General features: G+C 32.7%; 1 protein-coding gene and 1 long non-coding RNA gene across 6 annotated transcripts in view; one reads left to right on the top strand and one right to left on the bottom strand.

Moving 5' to 3' along the window:
* LOC149085234 (leucine-rich repeat, immunoglobulin-like domain and transmembrane domain-containing protein 2) overlaps nt 1-20,366 on the top strand; it is a 131,154-nt gene that overhangs the window by 3,877 nt on the left and 106,911 nt on the right. The gene's annotated exons all lie outside the window — the stretch shown is intronic.
* Nucleotides 1-20,366, bottom strand: part of LOC149085235 (uncharacterized) — a 72,864-nt gene that overhangs the window by 6,863 nt on the left and 45,635 nt on the right. For 2 of the 3 annotated variants that reach the window (XR_016192825.1, XR_016192826.1), the window contains one exon: nt 16,332-16,402. This is a non-coding gene — a long non-coding RNA (uncharacterized LOC149085235). Of the gene's footprint in view, nt 1-6,402; nt 6,505-16,331; nt 16,403-20,366 lie in introns of those variants that run through there. The other variant, XR_016192827.1, reaches the window with a different exon arrangement.

The raw sequence follows: 20,366 nt of genomic DNA, 5'->3' as shown, positions 1-20,366 counted from the left end.
ATGATTTTTAGTAGCATTTCTCTAGAAGGGAGAAACAAACTTTTGTTCCATGATACAAATAATAGCTCATTTAGAGAACATTTAAAAAAAAAGTGAAGTAAATACTATTTTGAAATATTAATATATTAATAATATTTAAAACAAAGCGAGTACTTTTTGGCAGATAAATCATACAAACATAAATGTGCGAATGAGATCAAACACATACGGAATTTGCGAAATTGTTGAATGATTCCTGTTCTTTAATAAAAATGAATCGTCATTGCTGATATAATTGATTGAAAATTCATTCATTGAATTTATTCATTAAAAGAGATAGTCAATCTTTGAATGAGATCAAATACTCGCTATCGGATCAAATTGCTCATGAACTTGATCGTATGAAACTTTGCGTTGACGTAAACTTTTTGATCCACTTTATAATCTTACTATAAGTGTGCCATGTATGAACCGAATCACAATCAGGGATTCTCCAAGATCTCCGCTAAAATGCTCCGCATATATTGCGAGCACTCATAACTTGAAATCACATATTAAGTCTTCTCTGAGTTTGAGGCACTAGGTATGGCAAAGCCTTACTTCTAGAAGACACCATCCATCCTAGTGACAGCTCTGACACTTGCATTATCAAAGCTTGGTCTTGTTCAAACGACAGGCTGGCAAATTCCCATGATTAATCAAATGGAGGAATGTCCTACCTCCAAGTCCGATGCTCCGGTTTTCGCTTTTCATACATTAAGCTATCTGATCGCACATCAATGCCGCGGGTCCCTTGCTGATTAACAGGCTCTCTGCCGCTTGCATAAAATCTAAAGTAATAATTTCCTCGGAAATATTGAAAATGATAATTTAGATATTTTGGCTAGAGACCATCACTGTTATGAGATGTTAACGTAATTTCAACAGTCACACCACACGATAAATGGAACCATCGAACTTATCGCATTTTCGTTCTATTCGAATCGCTGGGTAAGTAACGTTCGATTGTTTTGTCTTTTGGGAACTGCGCAAGAAAATCTAAGAATATCTTTTAGAAGAGAAATACTTTATTCACGTCGAAGCGAGAGACTCCATTCCTTCAAAAATTTATATTTATTATTTATCTTTACGGTAAGTTTAAATTTCACTCGAGTGTTTAGATTCCGTATATAGCCCGAAGAGGAATAGCTAAAAATTTCATCGTCAGCCAAAGGTAGATGCTGACTTGGAGCTTGATATTGAAAATTTTATCAGTTTGAGAATGCTTTCGAAATATTTTATACCTATGTGGCAGAATCCTTTCTATTGTTGAAACTCATTGAATAACTTGTGAAAATATGTGATACTGGAATAAAAACCGTTATTATTTATTTCACTTGTGAAAAATTCATGCACGTATTTTTTTTACGCATTCGCTTATATAATAAATTTATTTGCGATTTAAAAAAGGTCCAGATTTCAACATTTTTCTTTCGTCTAGCTATGATACTTCTACGTTAAAATACCATGCCAAGTAATAAATACCCTCAAAAATTAAAACATTTTTACTGGATCCCCTAAGCCAGGGATGTTAAACTGGCGACCCGGGAAACGTATGCTGCCCGCAGGAACTATTGGCAGCCCGCGACTTCCCTTCAAGATCCAAAAATATTTTTTTTCATTATAAAAAAAAAAACTTTCAAATCATTTTTTTTTATTGAAAAAAAGGAAGAATTTACGTCAAAAATTGAGACAGAATGAGTAGGCAATATAGGAGCCAATACATATTCACAAACATTTCAAACCTTTTTAGCGACGGTTCCTTGGTTATGGGATTGATGATAAATTCTGCAAAATATATGTTCGTCTTAAATATTATGCAAGTATTTCATGGTATTTTTATACTGAGACGTATTGCGGTCAAAAAAATAACAGCAATAGGTGATAATCTGCGTGACCTGTTGAAAATAATATCGTCAAATATACAGTGTTTTCAATAGCACTCAATGAAATCTGGGGGTTCAAGACGTTCATGACTATTTCTTTTGATTTGCGATTGCAATATGGATATCACTGAAGAATATTTAGAAATATTCCTATTCACAAAATCACAACAGAGTAAGATATCTTGACGTGGTGGTGAAATGTAATCAAATTATGCTCTTAGAAAGAAAATCAACTTCCTATGCACAACATGCAAATATATTAATTTTGCTTGAAGACTTAAAAGCAAAATTGAAGGAAATGTGTTCAGACATTCTTATATTGCAATCTTTCCATTGTATCATTCATCAGTAAGTAATTTACTGCAAAGAGTTAAAAATAAGCAGAAGCGTTCTGAAGAATGCGACGAACACTTCGAACTGCATCTGATCCAGAGGCCTCAAGCTTATTTCCGCAATTTTTAAAAGATTTGCAGAGCAAATTCGAGGGGCTACTTCATCACATACAAATTCGTTGGCTATGTCGTATCATAAAGTTCTAAGAAGCATTTTTGTTCTCTCCTTTAAACCAGATAAAACTGTTCCTAGAAATGAAAGATTAAAATGTTTTATTTCTTAACGATGAGACGCAGGTGTGTGATTTGACATTCTTAAATGATATTACAGGACAATTTAATGACTTAAATAACCAAAAAGAAAGGTCAGGTATTAATACATGAGTGCTACACTGGCAAGTATTAGGAGCAACTTGCATTTGTTCAATTATTTTTCTGTCTCAACGGTTAAATCAATATGAATATCTTTGTGGGTAGGGAAAATTAAAAAAAAAAATGTATGGTTTATTTATAATTCATCTAAAAATCAACTTTGATTATAATTGAACAGTTTTTATGTTTATAATTAATTTTAGTTACAAATTAACAGATATTTGGTTACTAAACTAACTGATTTTTGATTATTTATTGAGAGAATTTATTTCTAACTTTTAATAATTGGCAACCCAGTCGAAAGATTTGAACCCAGCCGGGTCATTTGAAACAAATGACCCGGGTCCAATTGAGTTTGGCATCCCTGCTCTAAGCGATTAATATAACATTTATTCCCTTTTAATTATGTTAAATAAAATAGACGTGTCATGCAGCGAATATCAATATACATATAATCTGTCTCTCTTTATGACAGTATTTAAATATGTCAGGCTTTTAATACAGTTTTAAACGCATTTCTTAAAGTTTACCTTGATCACACTTGAACATTTTCCAAAAAAGATTTTTCATCAATCTGAGCATACAACTTCATTGCTAATGGAAGTAATTCAAATGGTCCGTATTAGAAAACTACAGCGAAGTAAATGCTGAAAAAATATTTATAACACCATGAAAAAAAACTAAATAGTTACAAATAATTTACCTGAATCATCTTAGCCACATGCCGTAAAAATTAGAGTTCTAGGTATATACTGTAATAAAAAAATCTTAAACCTCAATTAAACTGGTTTAAATATCAATTAAATCTCGTAGAATCAAAACGAACGAGTGGAAAAGTGCTCAGTAAGCAAAATTTTTCGGTTGCGAGAACTTGATAAATTTTATCTAGACCACTGTAAATTAGGACACGGTTTGCTAGTTCTTTTTTTCAAAACCAACATCATGGCGTTTGTGTATGTATATGGACAAAAACAAGAGTTCCCTTTACCTGGTAATGGTATGCCTACTGTAAACGTAAGAGAAAAAGCTGAATTTCAAGAGTAATAAATATGTTGGGTTGAGCAAAAAGACTAAAAAACTCCTTCTGCCATCCAGCTAAAAGCACGCTAGGAACAATAATTTCATGGTCCTGCTAGGAAGAGACAATGTCTTTCCGCCACATTTGCTCCTTCTTCCGAAATTCCAACAGAAGAAGCAAAGTTTCTAACAACAACTCATCACTGGGAAAAGCGAGATACGGCTACCATGAAAGAAAAAATACAGAATGTATGCCAAGAGTACGAAAAAAAGAGTAAACGATGGGGAAATACGAAAAAAAAAATTCCTTTGCAGAGAAATGGAAACTTGAAGAAGAATATATTCGTTCACGTATTTTGTAACTATTCCGACGTCGTATCTAGTGAGAAGAATTCTTTGAATGACAAGAAATGAAAAAAAAAAGCAAGAAAATGGGAGTCATTAAGAAAGTACTAAATGAACGCGTTTATTAGGTACGTAACAGACTATCTTTTATTCAAATCGACAGAAAGATAACGCTTCAATTTTTGTCAAAAATGTCAAATACCTGGAGCATTTCAATTTCTTATGACCAAATATTCATTATAATTTATGGGTAACGGTTGGAGAGTATGTATCAGGTCTTTGAAATGCTACACATCCAAACATAAATTTTAAAAAATATTCCTCTTAAAATATAATTTATATTTTTTTATAAGCAGACTTATCACACTACCGTATTTGTATTGCGCGTGATTCGCTGATGATACACTGTTCAAAACACATCGCATTATCTTAGTGCGAATTATACAGGATGCCTACTAAGTCCTAATTTGGCCTTTATCTCATCAACCGTTCGTCGCAGAGGTATGAATCTAACTTAAAAAATAACTTAAATAATTTTTTTTTTAATCAGCATTTAACTGCGTTTTTTTTGTTGCAAAATTTCCTCCGTTTTTCAAATTCAAATATCTCAGTCAATATTAGGAACATGGAATCTTTTTTGTTGGAATCAGAGAAGACAAAGCAACAACTTTTTAATTGGGTTTTGGAGCACACTGGGACACTATATTGTATAACTGTAAAAGTATGTTTTTTTTTAAATTTTGATAACTATACAAACCCCTTGAAAAATGAATGACATATCTGAGTACCACATGTTATTTTAAAACTGTTTCTAATTAGAAGTATACCTCTAGAATCAACGGTCCGCCAGTAAAATGGCAACTCACTTACTCCCCTGTTTGCTATGCACCCTGTATGTAATATCAAAATATATCGTCAGGGATTGATAACACCAAATTTTTAAATATTGTAATTTTATACAAATACTTTTGATAATTTCATGTATTTTAAATATTGTAATACATTGCGTAATCGTATATAATCGCTTCGTTAAAAAATAAATTGCATACTTTGAGAAAGGAAAGATAATTATATTTTAAAGGAAAGGAATTTTTCAAGGTCTATATATTTATAGTGTATATTTTGTTGCTTTCATTTCTTTTTCCAAAATATTCTGTGTCATTTCTTAAGACATATTTCGTACATGGCCTTATTTTTGTTAATAATAAATATATTTTATTATAAGTATAAAACACACTGGGTATTTATAATTGCAATTACTTCGTTAATACCAAATAAAACGAAGCAGGGAAAGAAATTTATTATTCGATGTTTTTATTAGGTATTTATAATGAATATTTTATATAAAAATATAAGTTAATTAGAGTATTGTTTTATTCGAATTAAAGTTATAAATAATAGGCTAAGTATTGTAACAAATTTTCGGTATTTTCTTTTTTTTTTTGATAATGCAAGATGATTTTTCTGCTGATTATCATTACATAAGATACAGGGCGGATATAAATAAACCGACAATAAATAAATTGTCGCTACGTATGTAGGGGACAATTAATTTTGATGTAGGTATTTTGATAAGACTTGGTATTATAGGATGTATGGACTATGGGGAAAATAAAAATTTATTAAAAATAATAAAAATTCTGTTTTTGGCCACCAGGTGAAAAAGTGGCGCTTTTTGTCACAGTCGTAGTTTTCCCATGGTCCAAGTAACGTATGTACCAAATTTCAATAAAGTACGCCCACAACAATGGGCGCGACATAGGTCGAAGTAGTGTCAGCAAAATTAAACTGATATTGCTCCGACCTATTTAGACCATGTTATTGTGGGAGTGCGGTTAAAAAATGCTACTTTTTCACCCGGTGGTAAAAATCTTTCTATTTTTTATTAAATATTTCTTTTCCCTATGGTTCAGCTATCCTACATACGAAGTTTTATCAAAACAGCTCCATCAGAATGGGCGCTACATACGTCTGAGTAGTGTCAGTTTATTTATAACCACCCTGTATGAAACAAGAGATTTCTCACAGCATTAAAAAATTTCAATGACATTATTCCCGGTAATTTTCAATAAATAACGATAGTATGGATGTGATCATAATAAATAGTCTCGGAAACTAAAAGATAATTAGTCATATTTTCATGATTCGAAAAAAACAAAACAAAATAAGATCTATAAGTGATACATAAACTTGCTTTATTATAATTTAATCTTTAAAATATAATGTTATTTGCTTTGATGTTCTTACGGAACGAAGATATGCCGTCAAATGCCTGTTTTTCATGCATAATAAGTAATAGAATCTGCATCAAAATCTATTTCGAACACAAATTTGCTCAAAATTTATAGATTCATCACTCGACCCCCAAAACAAATTGTTGTTTAATTGAGTAACAGGTAAAAAATTATCGTGGGTCACTAGATAGTCAGGTTTGGCTTGGTTTTCACCACGTTTCAAATGCATTTTCACATTGAATAACCCTGGAACATCCTCAAGCTGGAATGAATCCATAAAGTGAGCATGGTGGACAAAACCTGTAAGTGAATAATAGTTTTGGCAATCACCACACTGACACATTTTAGAAATAAAATTTTCTTCACAAATGTTCCAAAAGGCATTATTAGTAATACACACATACAGTACTAGTAATTCTCCCCGCATTCATATAAGGAAAATAAATTCTTCTCTACCGGTCTGTAATCATTTGGGATCATATAAGGCCCTAAAACTAAAACTTAGCATTCATATAGATGCATAAATGAAGTTCCGAAATGAGCTCTCAAGTTATTATTCCTGTGTACGGGAATCTTCTGCTCGTTTGTTTAAGTTCACTTGTTTCAGTGAGTTTGCTTGCATTTCAACGGGACGCATTTGCATACCGATTAAACTTAGCAGCGTGTTCACCTAAACGCTACGGAGATAACCAACTGAAACTTAATCTCGCCAGTAAACACGCACATGCACAGAAATGAAGCCTAAATATTCACGAAAACGGCCAAAGCTAACGGCACAGCAAGTGGATGAGTTGTAGCATCCAAATTACTTCAACAACAATATTCAACCCTGGAAAATAAGAATTAATGATATTTATTACATCTTTAATTAGACTTCATCATATTTGAACGTGTTTGCATTGGATGAACGCAGGTGTCGGGGGGAATATGATTGAAGGTAATAAAATTTTCAATGGAATGTTTAGGATGGACTATGAGTGAACTACAAGTTCAATTGAGAGACACACTATTAGTAAGTAGGTTATGGTGTTGCAGGGAAATTTTCTGCAACGCGGTGCGAATAAATGGAATAGCTTAACCCGAGAGTCGTGAATTCTACCAGAAATGATATTTTTCAGGCAACTGATTACGTTCAAATGGCGAATTATTTTTTAAATTGTCGAAAATGATTTTGTAAGTTTATTTCAAGAATATATAACACAAAATCCAAAACTGTTTTATTCTCGTGTGTGCAATAAATAAAAACAGCTTTATTCCACGCGAAACTAAATTTTGAAAGAAAACTATGTAAGATATTATTGTGAACTCTTTCTCAACAGCGTTCCAGATGACATTAGCTGTGCATGAACGAGAATCTTGGCTTACATAATGTTTAGAATTTAATATTTTACAGCCACTTGAACAATTTTTTTTTTTGTCAAAATTCACTTGGTTTCACGAAAATTGTCATATAAAAGAATAATCCGTGTATCTTACAAGACTGCACAGATAGCAGTCACAAAAACAATCATTATCAAAACTGCTCGAATATATGCCATAGTTTTCAGTGTACCATGCCTGTCGTAAGTGCTGAAAATAAATTAATTTTGAGACCATAATATAAAACATCTCAGAAGTTTTACTAGATTTCTTTGTTTTATAAATTATTAAGATTAAAACCGCGCGCTTTGTAAAACCACAGCTTGTAAATAAAAAGTACTTGCACGTAGTCAGTTACCTTAAAAAGAAATACGATGTTTATGAATATAGAGAAGCTACCCACACTTAAATAATACACCCATAATTTTCAATGCGCAGTGTATTTTATTTTTCTATATAACCATTAGTTTTTATTCATTTTATTTTAGTGTGTATTAGTTTTTTTTTTCAAAATAATTGCTCATATTTAGGGGTTGATGCATTTCAGTAATATTTGGCATCCATATTTGTTATGGCCACCTTTTTTCAGCCACTTTGGGTTACATTTTGTCTGTTATGTCGTTTCAATTTGAATTTCTATTTGTATATTTGTTGTACGAGCAACGACTCCTTAAAAAAGCTAAGGAGACTCATCGATAATCAGAAATTCATTTATACCCCGTTCTTTTTTAATTTGGATCCATTGTATACAATGCATTTTACGGTATAATGAAAAGACGACACAAATACTACTAAAAAATAACGAGATTTCTCACAATTACGTTCTAAAAATTGGCTACATACTGCTGGATTCAAACACCTACGGATATACAGTATATGCGTGTAAATAGAAAAAGAGTGATATAGAGAGTAATATTTTTAGCAGCTGTGAAGAACGTGCTTAATAGAAAGCCAAAAAAGAATGACCTAATAGGTGATAAAAACGTTTCTGTTACTGAATACGTCATTTCGCCAATAACATGGCTGTCTAAAAGAGCAAAAGGGCGAGGAGGAATCATAATAGATTTTCCTACCGTAACGGCTTCGCGTACATCGTTGCCAAACCGTACATTAATAATGGCCACGCTTCATAGAAAGTGGGAAAGATGTCTTCTTCGGCGTTGACTGACTCGAGAGCCAACACGTTTTTGGGATCCTATATTCCACTTTGTTTGCCACGTTCTGGAAAGCCAAATACTTACTCGAGTACTTGAGCTCCCTGTAAGGCAAAGGAAACCTTTGGCGGGATTGGGAACACCTGCATCGAACCATCTTTCGGTCGGGTTTTCACAATCTGTCTTATAGAAAGATTCGGAAAGACGAAGAATTCTCAGCAATGGATGTTTAATAATAATTTTCCAGATACATAACGTAAAGTTTAAATGGCTTGATAGCAAAATCATAAATATTATAATGCTACAAGAATAAACGGAAAAAATAATTGTAAAATTGACTTAAATAGAAACCATAAATACATTCGCGTGATATGGAATACCACTTTTATTTTTTCAATTATTCCAATTGGAAACAATACAGAAACCTGAAACGTGTATTTCTATAAAATTCGATTTCTTGTCTTTGCATTGACACATCGGTTGCCATTGTGTCGTATTTAAAAATAAATGTTATAACTAAGAAAAAAAGGCATTTAAAAATATCATTTTCATGGGACTGTATAGAATGGGGGTTCAAATCGAAGAAAAATAATTGGAATTGATCAAAAACAAGATTTAATTAGTTTATGACAATGAAAAGTAAACATTGTAGTTGATGATGCAGAGGTGTCATAGTCTATTTACAAGAGTCAAAAATGTAATCTTCCTATTTTGCCCCAAAACAGTCAAAAGGTTTGTCCACAAATAACAGAAAATAAATTATTTCTAGAACTTTCCTCTTCTATCTTACTAAACTTTCCATCTTGAAGAGATTCCAGCCCAACTCAGGTAATAATGATACTATGGGTCTTATATAGTATTCTACATTACTCAGCACAGCATGTTTGAAAAAAATTGGTTATTATTAAATTACTATAAATATACTTCAGTAAATTTGAAATGTTGAGAAGAAACACGGCAAAAAAAACAAGCGCAAAATTTTGTCACTAAAACGTGTCTACGTGCTAAATCTCAAAGCACAGCTGAAACATCCAGTTGTGAAGTTTTTATGTGTATTTCTAATATCTTGAACTCAAAATACATCAGCATCAGCTAAAATTATTAAAACTATTGAAACTATTTCCTCTGTTTCAAAGTTTACTATAGACAAGATGTAATAGTTTCCTGTATAATTTCCTGCATTAAAATGAAATTTCAGTAATTTTTCTATTTATTCGATAACCAAACTTATTTTAACATTTGATAGACCGGAATCATGCATATATATTGAAGTACATGCAGTCTGTATTCAATAAATTTATACTCACTCAGAACATCTTACTTCAAACTCTTTGTAACGGAAGGGTAAATTCAGAACTGGCTCTCTTGAAAAATGGCAGCAATCAGCTCTAATCCATCTTGTAAAAGTCTTCAATCATCTTTAGTTTTTGTTAGCCAGAATACGCCCTTCAGAACTGTCCAAAAATGTTATTCATTGAACTGACCAAAGAGCAGAACTCCGATGGCTAAACATGGTGGGTAGTGAATAAGAACTACATGGTATATAGAAGAGGTACAGCAGACTACAGTTTTATAGAAGACGTACTTAAAAATGTGGGGTTGCTATTGTGAGATGCTAAATTCGGAAAAAAAATTAGAAGGGATCAAACCAAAATTGAAATGAAGAAGGAAAAAGTGAATAAAAGGAAAAGTGAGAAAAACATTTTATTTCGTAGAAATTGAGTCCCATCGCAAGTTCCTTACGAAAAAAAAATTGCAACACAAACTATAGAACGTTATTATCATTAATTTACACTTTAAATTCGTTAAAATACAATTTCTAGCAGACTTTATAAAACATAATTGAGATTTGAGATTTCAAACATTTACCTTTTGCGGGAAGAGTATTTTTTGAAGCAAAATGCTGTCATCGATATGTGTGTGATTTAATTTTTCTCAACATTTTCCCAACACCAGCGGTTGCCATCATCAGGAGGTTCACCTTCATGAACTCATACCGACTATGACATTTTGCCCCGGAAATTTCTCTTACAATTTACAATGACCGCGGAAACCTTATCAATAAATTAACGTTTATCTCATATTACGGACACGAATGCAAAGGAATCCCAAATAATGGCTGATCATTTATTTTTAGGTTCAATTACACAAAAAGTTTAGGTCTCTGATATATTTCAGTTATTCACATGCTAATCTAGTGGGAAATGTAAATTAAATTTTATCTTATAAGCCTACCTTTAATCACCATTCTCCAAAATTTGCAAGTTTCAATACCGTACATTTTCACTATGAATTTACAATTATTACAATTTTCAGTTTCCGTGAAGGATCATACACCGCCATTGTTGTGTTGGTATTCTAACAACCGAACGGTAGCTATAATACCCATGCGCTGTATACATTCATGAAAAAAAATTTAGGTAATACCCATAGATATAATATTTCACTTATTCAATTTTTTTATTCTACATACTCTGTTTCTCTCTTTGGTGTTCACGGAAGGTTAAGGACCTTGAGAGGTCCAATATTGATTGAGCAACTTTGCTTTTAATCTGGGCAAATAATCACACGGTGTGAGAACTGTCAAAATGATAAAATCGCAGGCAAGCGGCCGATCATTAAATTCAGTTGGGTGTGGCATTGCGTTTATTTATAGCATCGGCGTGCGTACTTCCAGAAAAGCGTATATTTGGTAAAGCTCATCGTAAACATTTCAAACGGTGTCTAAAAAATATTTTATTTTCTTTCTACACTAACCACGTGACACGGTATTTTTTTTTTCTCTGAATCACGGAAAAAAAGAACTATGTTGATATTATGGTAATCAACGATTTTTTTCTTGATTTACGCATGTCGAGTATATTGTATATGTGTATCAGCGAAACGTAATGCGTAACACAGTACCCGATTACTGAAACAAACCGTACTTTCATTGAATGGATGAGTCAATTTAAAGCGGTAAAAATTTGGATAAGTGCCTAATTCTAAAAGAAGATAAAAATAATACTTGAATTTGATATTTAAATCTCCAGAATTGGTGAATCATGCAATGTGGTCTCGGTTATGATTTTGTCCCCGCTTCTAAGGAATTCGTAATGCATGGGTTGTCTGGGGAAGAGTATATGCATGTGCCGCTAAAGCGTATTTAAGATTTCTGAAGTGTGTGCGTCATGTGAGCGAGAACTGATACCTTTTCTCAGTGCTGCTAATCTAAAATCCGATTGCAAACTTCTCTATAATCTAAGATGGTAATTTATTTCAATAACTTGTTGTTCAGGAAAGATACAAATGACTTTGAATTTAAAATTGTACACACAAGGGCGACGTTCCAACACTAAACCGGGAATAATATAAAAAATATTTATACCTGAAAATTCAGGGTTTCCGTAAACTCTCTCCGTGTTCTAGATAAACGTATCAGGATATTTCGAGTTCGATAAAAAAAACTATCTGCAAGCTAAAAAACAGCAATAACGGATGATATTTCAATAATTTTAGCTTTGGACATTGTGGAATTCAGTTTTTTGCGGCGTTTTAAACTCATCGAGCTTGATCACATTGCATGATGAGCGTATTTCATTACATTCGTTTTACTATTTTACTCAGACGCAAAACATCTGGTTTTGAGTTGTAAATCCAATGACTAACATACTGAACTCATCATGCATTGTATTTATTGTATATTATGTGTGTATGTATGTACAGGGCGTTCATAATTAAAAGACCCTATTTTAAAGAATCTACAGGTGAAATCAGTCATCAGGAAATTGCGACATTTCGTGGAGGACTTCATGAAGTGATGGGAATTTATTTCAAGGGGAAAAATTAGTTGCACGTGTCGCAACCAGAGGACGCTTTATTAAGAAATGACACATTTAGGCAAACGTTTACAATTTTTTATTAAACACTTTCACAATTGTTACTGCAACAAAACAAGTTCCACCGAAGTGTGTGCATGGAAATGTTCACCACGTGGCGTAAAACACTGCCTTTAAGGTCAGGTAGAGTTCTTGCGTTGTCACAACTTACCAGACGTTTCAAATGCCCCCAAAGCCAAAAATCGCATGGTTTAAGGTCCGGGGATCGGGGAGGCCATAGATTAGGGAAGTGATGACACGTTCTTCTGTAAAATGTGTTTTAAGAGCTCCGTCTTGCATAAAGATTATGTCTGCAAGGCAGTGACGTGTTTGCAGAGCCGAAACAATTCCGTTCTGTAACAGCAATGTCCGGTGATCGAACATGTTATTGGACCTGTAGAACGTAACTCCTCGTAGAAGTAGGGACCGAGAATGAATGATGCAGTAAATCCACACCATACCGTCGCTTTTGGTGAATGCAACGGAACCTCTACGATAACGTGCGGATTTTTTGGTTCCCAAATTTGACAGTTGTGAGTATTGACTGCACCACCCAAGTGAAAGTGCGCTTCCTCTGCCCAGAGGATATTCCAAGGCCATTCTAAATCTACCTCAACTTGAGCTAGGAACTGCAGTGAGAACTGAAGTCGAGCGTCATAATCATAACACGTAGCAGTTACCTATCCTGGCTTTGAGGAATGATTAGAATGAAGAGATTTGCGAATAAACTTTCGTTCTAAGTGTGCAATGGCTAGATCAGCATCACCAAATGTGTGTTGTGTGCTTGGTAAAACTGACGTTGGATTTCTGGTATGAAATTGTGACGTTTCTTGTAAAGTGGCAGATACCAAACAAGTCGTGATATCCCATTTGTAAATCCTAGCAAAGTGTTCACTTTTACATACTGTGGCTTCTCAAAAATCAGTGTAGTTCCATCACATATCACATTCTGTCCGAATAAAACAATTATAAGAAACAAAATTCTGGGGTAATGCTACGGTACTCTTAAGGCTTCACAAAATATAACTCACGTTGTGACTGCAACCCGGTCCGGTAAAAAAGACTAATTTCATGAAATCTGTGCAAATGAAGATGCACTAAATGCTTTGAATGTTTTGATAACACCTTGGCCCATCAAAAGAACAGAGCTGCTTGTGTTTGGAGGCAAGAACACAACTTTCAGTCATGAGTTAAAATTAACTGAAAGTTACACACACTAGATGCACTGTCATCAAACATCACATTAATTTTTTTTTTCAAATTGACGTTGGATTTCTGGTATGAAATTGTGACGTTTTTTGTAAAGTGGCCGATGCCAAACAAGCCGTGAATTTGCCGCTATTTGTAAATCCCGACGAAGTTTTCTTCATTATATATACTGCAGATTTTCAAAAATCAGTGTCGTTCCATATCACGTTCTGATAGAATAAAATAATACTTTACTTCATTATCACATAATAATCTCTATTATGTCTGCAATAATCCGGTGATTATGATTGGATTTCAGAAGAAATGTGCAGTTTTTGGAGAAATTCGTTTAACTCGGGGTATTACTAAATATGAATCAAATATCACGTTCTGCATAATTAAGCTTACAACTATGAAGGAAAACTTAGTTAAAGTTGAAAGTAGCAATTAGTAGTTAAAGTTGAAAGTAGCAATTAGTAGTTAAAGTTGAAAGTAGCAATTAGTAGTTAAAGTAGCAATTACAATTTTTATAGCTAAGTAAACGTGCCTATTAACGATTGTTTTCTCAAACATTTATACAGAATTATCCTTAGTATGTAACAATTTGATAGCATACGTACTTTCACGGCATATACAAATAACAGTTTGATATATCTATGATTAATATGTAGCTGAATTAGCCATTTTTCCCCATAAATTACAAATTAAACATATTATCCCAGAATTTAAAGTCACAAAACCCATGCACGTAAGCTATAATTGATATCATCTGAACACGTGCAATTAATCTTGTAAAAATAGTGACGAAATCATGATGAATGATTGTTAAGACTTAACAGGAAAACAAAAGCTAGAAAATTGGTTTTTTTACATATGACGCCAGAATCGCTGGAAAAAAAATCGTAAATCAAGTGGTGTATTTTGACGTGATAATCCTTGAAATTATTGTTCCATAAATTTCAGAAAAACATTGTTCTCGTGAATTAATTTCTTCACCCTATTCAATTCATACTTAATGCTGTTTATCATACACTATATATATGTTAGTGTTGAATCATTTAGGCCTATTTGTCTTTCTAAATGACTACAAATATTTCAAACACATCCTTAGTATTTATAAAAAGAGCTAACGCTATCAAGTGTTATTCATTGACCAAAAATTAATGAATTTAACTCTTTTTTTTTCAATTTATTCACAAAATGAAAATTTAAGACCATTTTCGAAGAGTTTTTTGCTATTATTCATAGTTATAAATACATCATATGAGGTTAAAATGACAACGAAAAAACACTAGCTCGTATAAATACTTATGCTGCACCGGGTTTCAGAGGCAGTATTTTTGATCCAATGAAAAATTAAAAATAAATAAAACCAAAACAAGCTTACGTTGCTTTACAAGCTTGCTTTTTTCGTTTCATATTTTTTGGCCATATTAGGGTAGATTCATTATGCACCTGAGAGCCGTATAAATAAACCCTTATTAAAAATATAATAATTTAGCTGGAAGAGTTCTTTGAAAGAAACCGTGAACTTGACAATATAAGAAATTACTCAAGCCTGTGAAAAAATTCTAAAAAAAATACTGTGTAACTATAACATCAAAACGAAAGTCTTAATAAAATCTTCAAAATGACTTTAAACTATTGTTCAAGTTTGTTCTGAGTGTCTTAAAAAGGAAGAGAAATATATTTTTTTGTGTAAAAAAAAAGAGAAAATATCAACATAAAAAAATGAATATTCTTATAGTAAAAGCAGACCTATGTATGAGAAAAGCTTGCAACTTATTAGCGGTTAAATTAATAGCTTTGCTAAACTTCTGACAGCCATGGGCGTTTTCGTAAAACAAAGGATTAAAATCTTTGAAAGGATTCATAAGATAATTACTTTGACGATGGAATTTTTAATTGTGGTTCCATATGCACTTTTTTGTTGTTTTCATTAATTTTGCATACTATGAAGAAAAAATAGCAGAATCTATAGTTTAATTGTATGCTTTTCCAGTTTCTATTCAAGAATACAATCTTAAAGGGGCACAATTTGTTTTCAGATTTGATGAATAAAAATGAAAGGATTTGCAAGCATGCTCATGACAGACTATATTTATGTATTATAAAACGAGTTTCATGTTCTTTGAAACATTGCAAAGTAGCAAACTTATCATCAATTTGAGTCATTAAAGTAAATTAAAGTGCTTGAATCCATATAAATTAAATATCATTAGCATCTGGAATAAATTTTAATTTTATCTCTCAGACTTTCTATGTACTCAAACACTGAACGATTGATTCAAGTTTTTTTTTTCTTTCTTCTGAAATCGGAAATGTAACCGAAGAAAGCATATAAATTCTTGATTTAAGAAAACAAACTATGCAATATTTCAAGAAACGTAGGTGATGAAAAAAAGAAACGTCGATATTACATGCATTTTATCCAAGTTGTTTTTATAGTCATCACTAGATATGGAAATTCGTTGGAAAAGAAATGTTCATTTTGATTAGCGGTATCATTGTATTACATATAAGTAGCATAAAGGTACTTTAGTTGTATGTAAGTGAACTATCTATTTACCTTAATGAAAACCACGGGAGATGCAGTGGTAGGATGCTCGTTTACCGCCATGAATAATCCGTGGGCCAAACCTGGAAAAGAACATAGATAACAAGTATTTCTCACTATCCAGCCTACGGCGACCACCGATAGATCACACATTCATTTCCAACCCAACTCTTTTGGTAGTAAATTTCTGTATGGCGATAATATGACTGGAGTTGGTGAATGCTTAATTTCATATATGATCATGAAAAAATAAAAAATAATTAAAATATGTTTTAACTACAGAATATATTACAACAATTGTGTGTGTACATAAGTTCATGTCTTTTCCCACATAAAATTGGGTACCTTTATTTGCACATAAATTTTGATACTTCATGATGAATCAGCCGACTATGTTCACTCGGAAATTAAAACTGTAAGAATACATACATTGTTCAGATGATTGTGATGAATTGAAAATTCATCTTTTATTTCATCCTTCGCCTGCAAGCAGCTTTCTTATTCAATCGCTTCAGAAATGAAAAAAAATGGTTTCGAAATGAAAAAAAAACTACTTATCTAAACTCTACTTATCTCTTACTCCTGTTCGCTAAATATGGATTCAGATTTCATTATAATATGACTTTCTGTAAGGAAAGAAATAAAATGCGTTCCACCGAGTGAGGGAGAGAATATGAAACAGGTAAGGGTTAATCTTTCACTGGGTTGGCAGTAAACGGAAACGACTCATGATAAAAACTGATGCATAATTCATGGTAAGTGTGAAAATAATTCAACCATAGGTAATGATATTTTTGTGTTCCCATCATACATGCAAGATACATTTAATTATTTTATATAAATAGTAGAATTAGTTTACTGCTGAATAACGGAGATACCAACCACCTTCAAAGCATAGGGTTTATGCATGTCCTGTATAAGTTTGATTACGCTAAGGTTTTACATTTTCATTTCTGCTTCGTTTAAAAAAAAATCGTATCCCATATGAGAACTGTGTTAGATTTGAAAGGAATAAATCTGAGGTAAGTGTTCTTATCCTGGAGCTATTCCTTTGATGTGTGTGAGTTACTGATATTCTTGACATATAGCGTTTTGTTCGCAATTTCAGCAAGTCTGTTATCTGCTGAAGGAATTGAAGAACTTTCGTGGCTATGGAAACTTGAAGGTAAATATTAACAATTTATTTTCTATATTGTTTTGTGCGAACATATTTCATGACATGTATTGTTTTAGTGTTTCTTGAGTGAGTAAAAAAGCTGTTAAAGTACGAAGTGTGCAGCGAAAAAATTTAATTCTTTAACTAACTCTTAATATTTAGATTCTAAAACGTGATTAAAGTGGCATAATCTGACAAACATATTTCTGGTAAGTTATATAGTCTTGGAAGAATCTGCGGTTATCATAGGTAGCTTTAATCAATGCGATAAAAATACTTCCGGACGACTAAGGCAAACGAAAAAAAAACACTTAAAGATGAAAGCCGAACATTAGAATTTTTCTACTGTGCGATAGAAATATCCATACCAATCATTAAATTTAGATTGGAAACCTCACACTACAAATATTTTTAGAACTTTCAAAGGATATATTGGCCAAGAAAAGAAGAAAAACCTTTTTTACTTTCAGTAAGTTATTTTCACTTGAATTTAGACACTGCTAAAAATGTTTTTGAAACTAATATCATCAGTAGATATAACAATAATATATACGCTTTTAATACGCAAGTTACTAGAAAGCAAATGTAGAGAAAGGTTTTACGTGATCGGTGATCTCACACCTATATGGAATAAATTCACGGTAAGTAAAACTTAGAAGCTTGTAAGATATCGATTTTGGTTTTTTCCTTCATAACTGACTCCAATATGTCCATGTTATCCTAGAATAAAATCAAGCCATTGACCCTATAAAATTCTAGCAAGAGGTTCCAATATATGAATTGTGTGATATTGTCATATTTCTCAAATTACTGAAACGGAATTCAAAATACTGAAGAACATAATTTAACATAGTTATATTACCTACTCTGAACATACCTGGTTTATATTTGAACCGAGAAAATAATTTTCCAACTTGAATTATACTTTCCTAAAGCATTAACAAATATAAATACAAAGTGGAAGGTCACAACACAGGCAAAATGACGAAAGAAGTGGCTGAAAAAAGCATGCTCATAAAAATATGGATATCAAATATATTAGAACTATATCAAAAATACAGCAACCCAATACAAACCAATAGCAAGAGCAATACCAATCAATAATTATGATAAAATATAATACACTTCCCATAAAAACATTTACGTTTTTTTTTCTTCCAAATATGGATAGCTTCTCGATTTATCTTAACATGTTTGCCGTATTTCTTAAACGTGTAAATTGTGCATTAATTCATGACTCCCCCCCCCCCGGATAAGCTTTATTGACAGCTCTATTAGAGTAAACTTCCCTGCGACACTATAATCTGGAGTTGTCCCTCACCAACCGATACTGGTGTCCCCTTGTGGAAGCAGTCGATTGAAGGTGTATTAATAACTCCATTCTATCCATCCCGTTGAAAATTTTAAACGTTCCGATCATATCCCCCCGACATCCGCGTTCTCCCAATGTGAATATATTCAAAAAATCAAGGCTGTCCCCCATAGCTTAAGCTCCGTGTCATGAAGAGCATGCATAGCTTTTCTCTGCACTTCCCTCAACAAATTATATGCCTCTCTGTAGGTCTAACAGTATATTCTAGTTCAGGAGTTTATGATCTGAGCAGTTCCTTATAGAATATAAGGAATTTTACATTTTTTAGGTCAAAATATTTGAACAGTACTTTTGTGAAAAGATGAAAACTACTTCAGTTCAGTCGGTTAAAGAAATATGTCTACCTTTTTTGAATGGACAGTTAAAAAAGTACGGACAAAGATTTGTTACGATGGAGAGAAAAAATTCGGTTTCTCGGCAGAGCATGCTATTCGAAGAGAATTCGACAAGAATTATTCTCGAGGCGGAAGAATAGAAAAGATATTCCCAAAACAGGAAAAAAAGGAGAATAACACTGCTTGGAACAACTTCCGCCCGCAAAGCAGACTCGGCGTTATGTGGAATTCAATAAAGAACGAAATTCAAAGTTTTATATACAATTTTTCCTTTTCTTTTATTCACCCTTTTAAGATTAAAAAAATTGCATGTGCCTGAATAAAAAAAGTATTCGTGGTATAGTATTCTGTTCTGTGCAGCAATACTGGTGCATATTACAGCGAATCCTGATAAGTAGAGCCCGGAAGTTTAGTCGCTAAAAAAAGTCATATATAGGGAGGATACTATCGACCACGCAATAATAACACACGTGATTCCATGTCAAAAAGTATTATGGAAAATTGTTTTCAGTTCTTTGATTTGACCAATAAATTAGTAAGTTATAACGCATAAAATATTGATGACGTCACTTTTGAATCCTGCCAAATTCCCCATCGTGCTACAAACGTGTAACTTGGCGTTTTTGAGCTGATGGAAATGCTACAGCATTGAGCGTGATAAAAAAAGCTAAAGCTGTGCAAACCATTTTTGTTCTTTGTCCTTTATTTCAAAAAATTTCACTCAACAGTCAAGGGAAAAAATTACCACATTTTGGAAAAAAGTATTGATTTTGGGAAAACAATTTTTGTCAATAGATTTTGTTTGACTAACTCTTTACAAATCTGATGATAAATTTTCCAATATAGTGTGGCGAAGGTAACATGGAATAACAAGGTTAAAATCACTCAGAGGAATCACGAAGAATAAAATGCGCCAATCGTGAAAAAAACTTGGTTGCTAATGGGGTTTTATATTTCAGTTCATTTTCAATTAGCGGCAACCCGCTGCATGGGGAAATTATTTTTTTCGTTGAGTGCTTGGCGTGTAACTGATCAGTAGAAAAATCACGTCCCCAAATTTCAAACTTTATAACCCCTTTAATATTCGTCTGATCCTAAAATGGTAAACTTTTATTTCTCTGTATTCGTTTTTCACAAGGAATCACTTGTGTAACTATTGGGCAGTCGATAGTATCCACCCCGTA

Source organism: Pholcus phalangioides, unplaced genomic scaffold (assembly GCF_987345545.1).
Source record: "Pholcus phalangioides strain wild (caught in Gottingen) unplaced genomic scaffold, Ppha-v1.0 ptg000007l_1, whole genome shotgun sequence".
Lineage (NCBI taxonomy): Eukaryota > Metazoa > Arthropoda > Arachnida > Araneae > Pholcidae > Pholcus > Pholcus phalangioides.
This window is presented reverse-complemented; position numbering and strand designations above follow the sequence as displayed.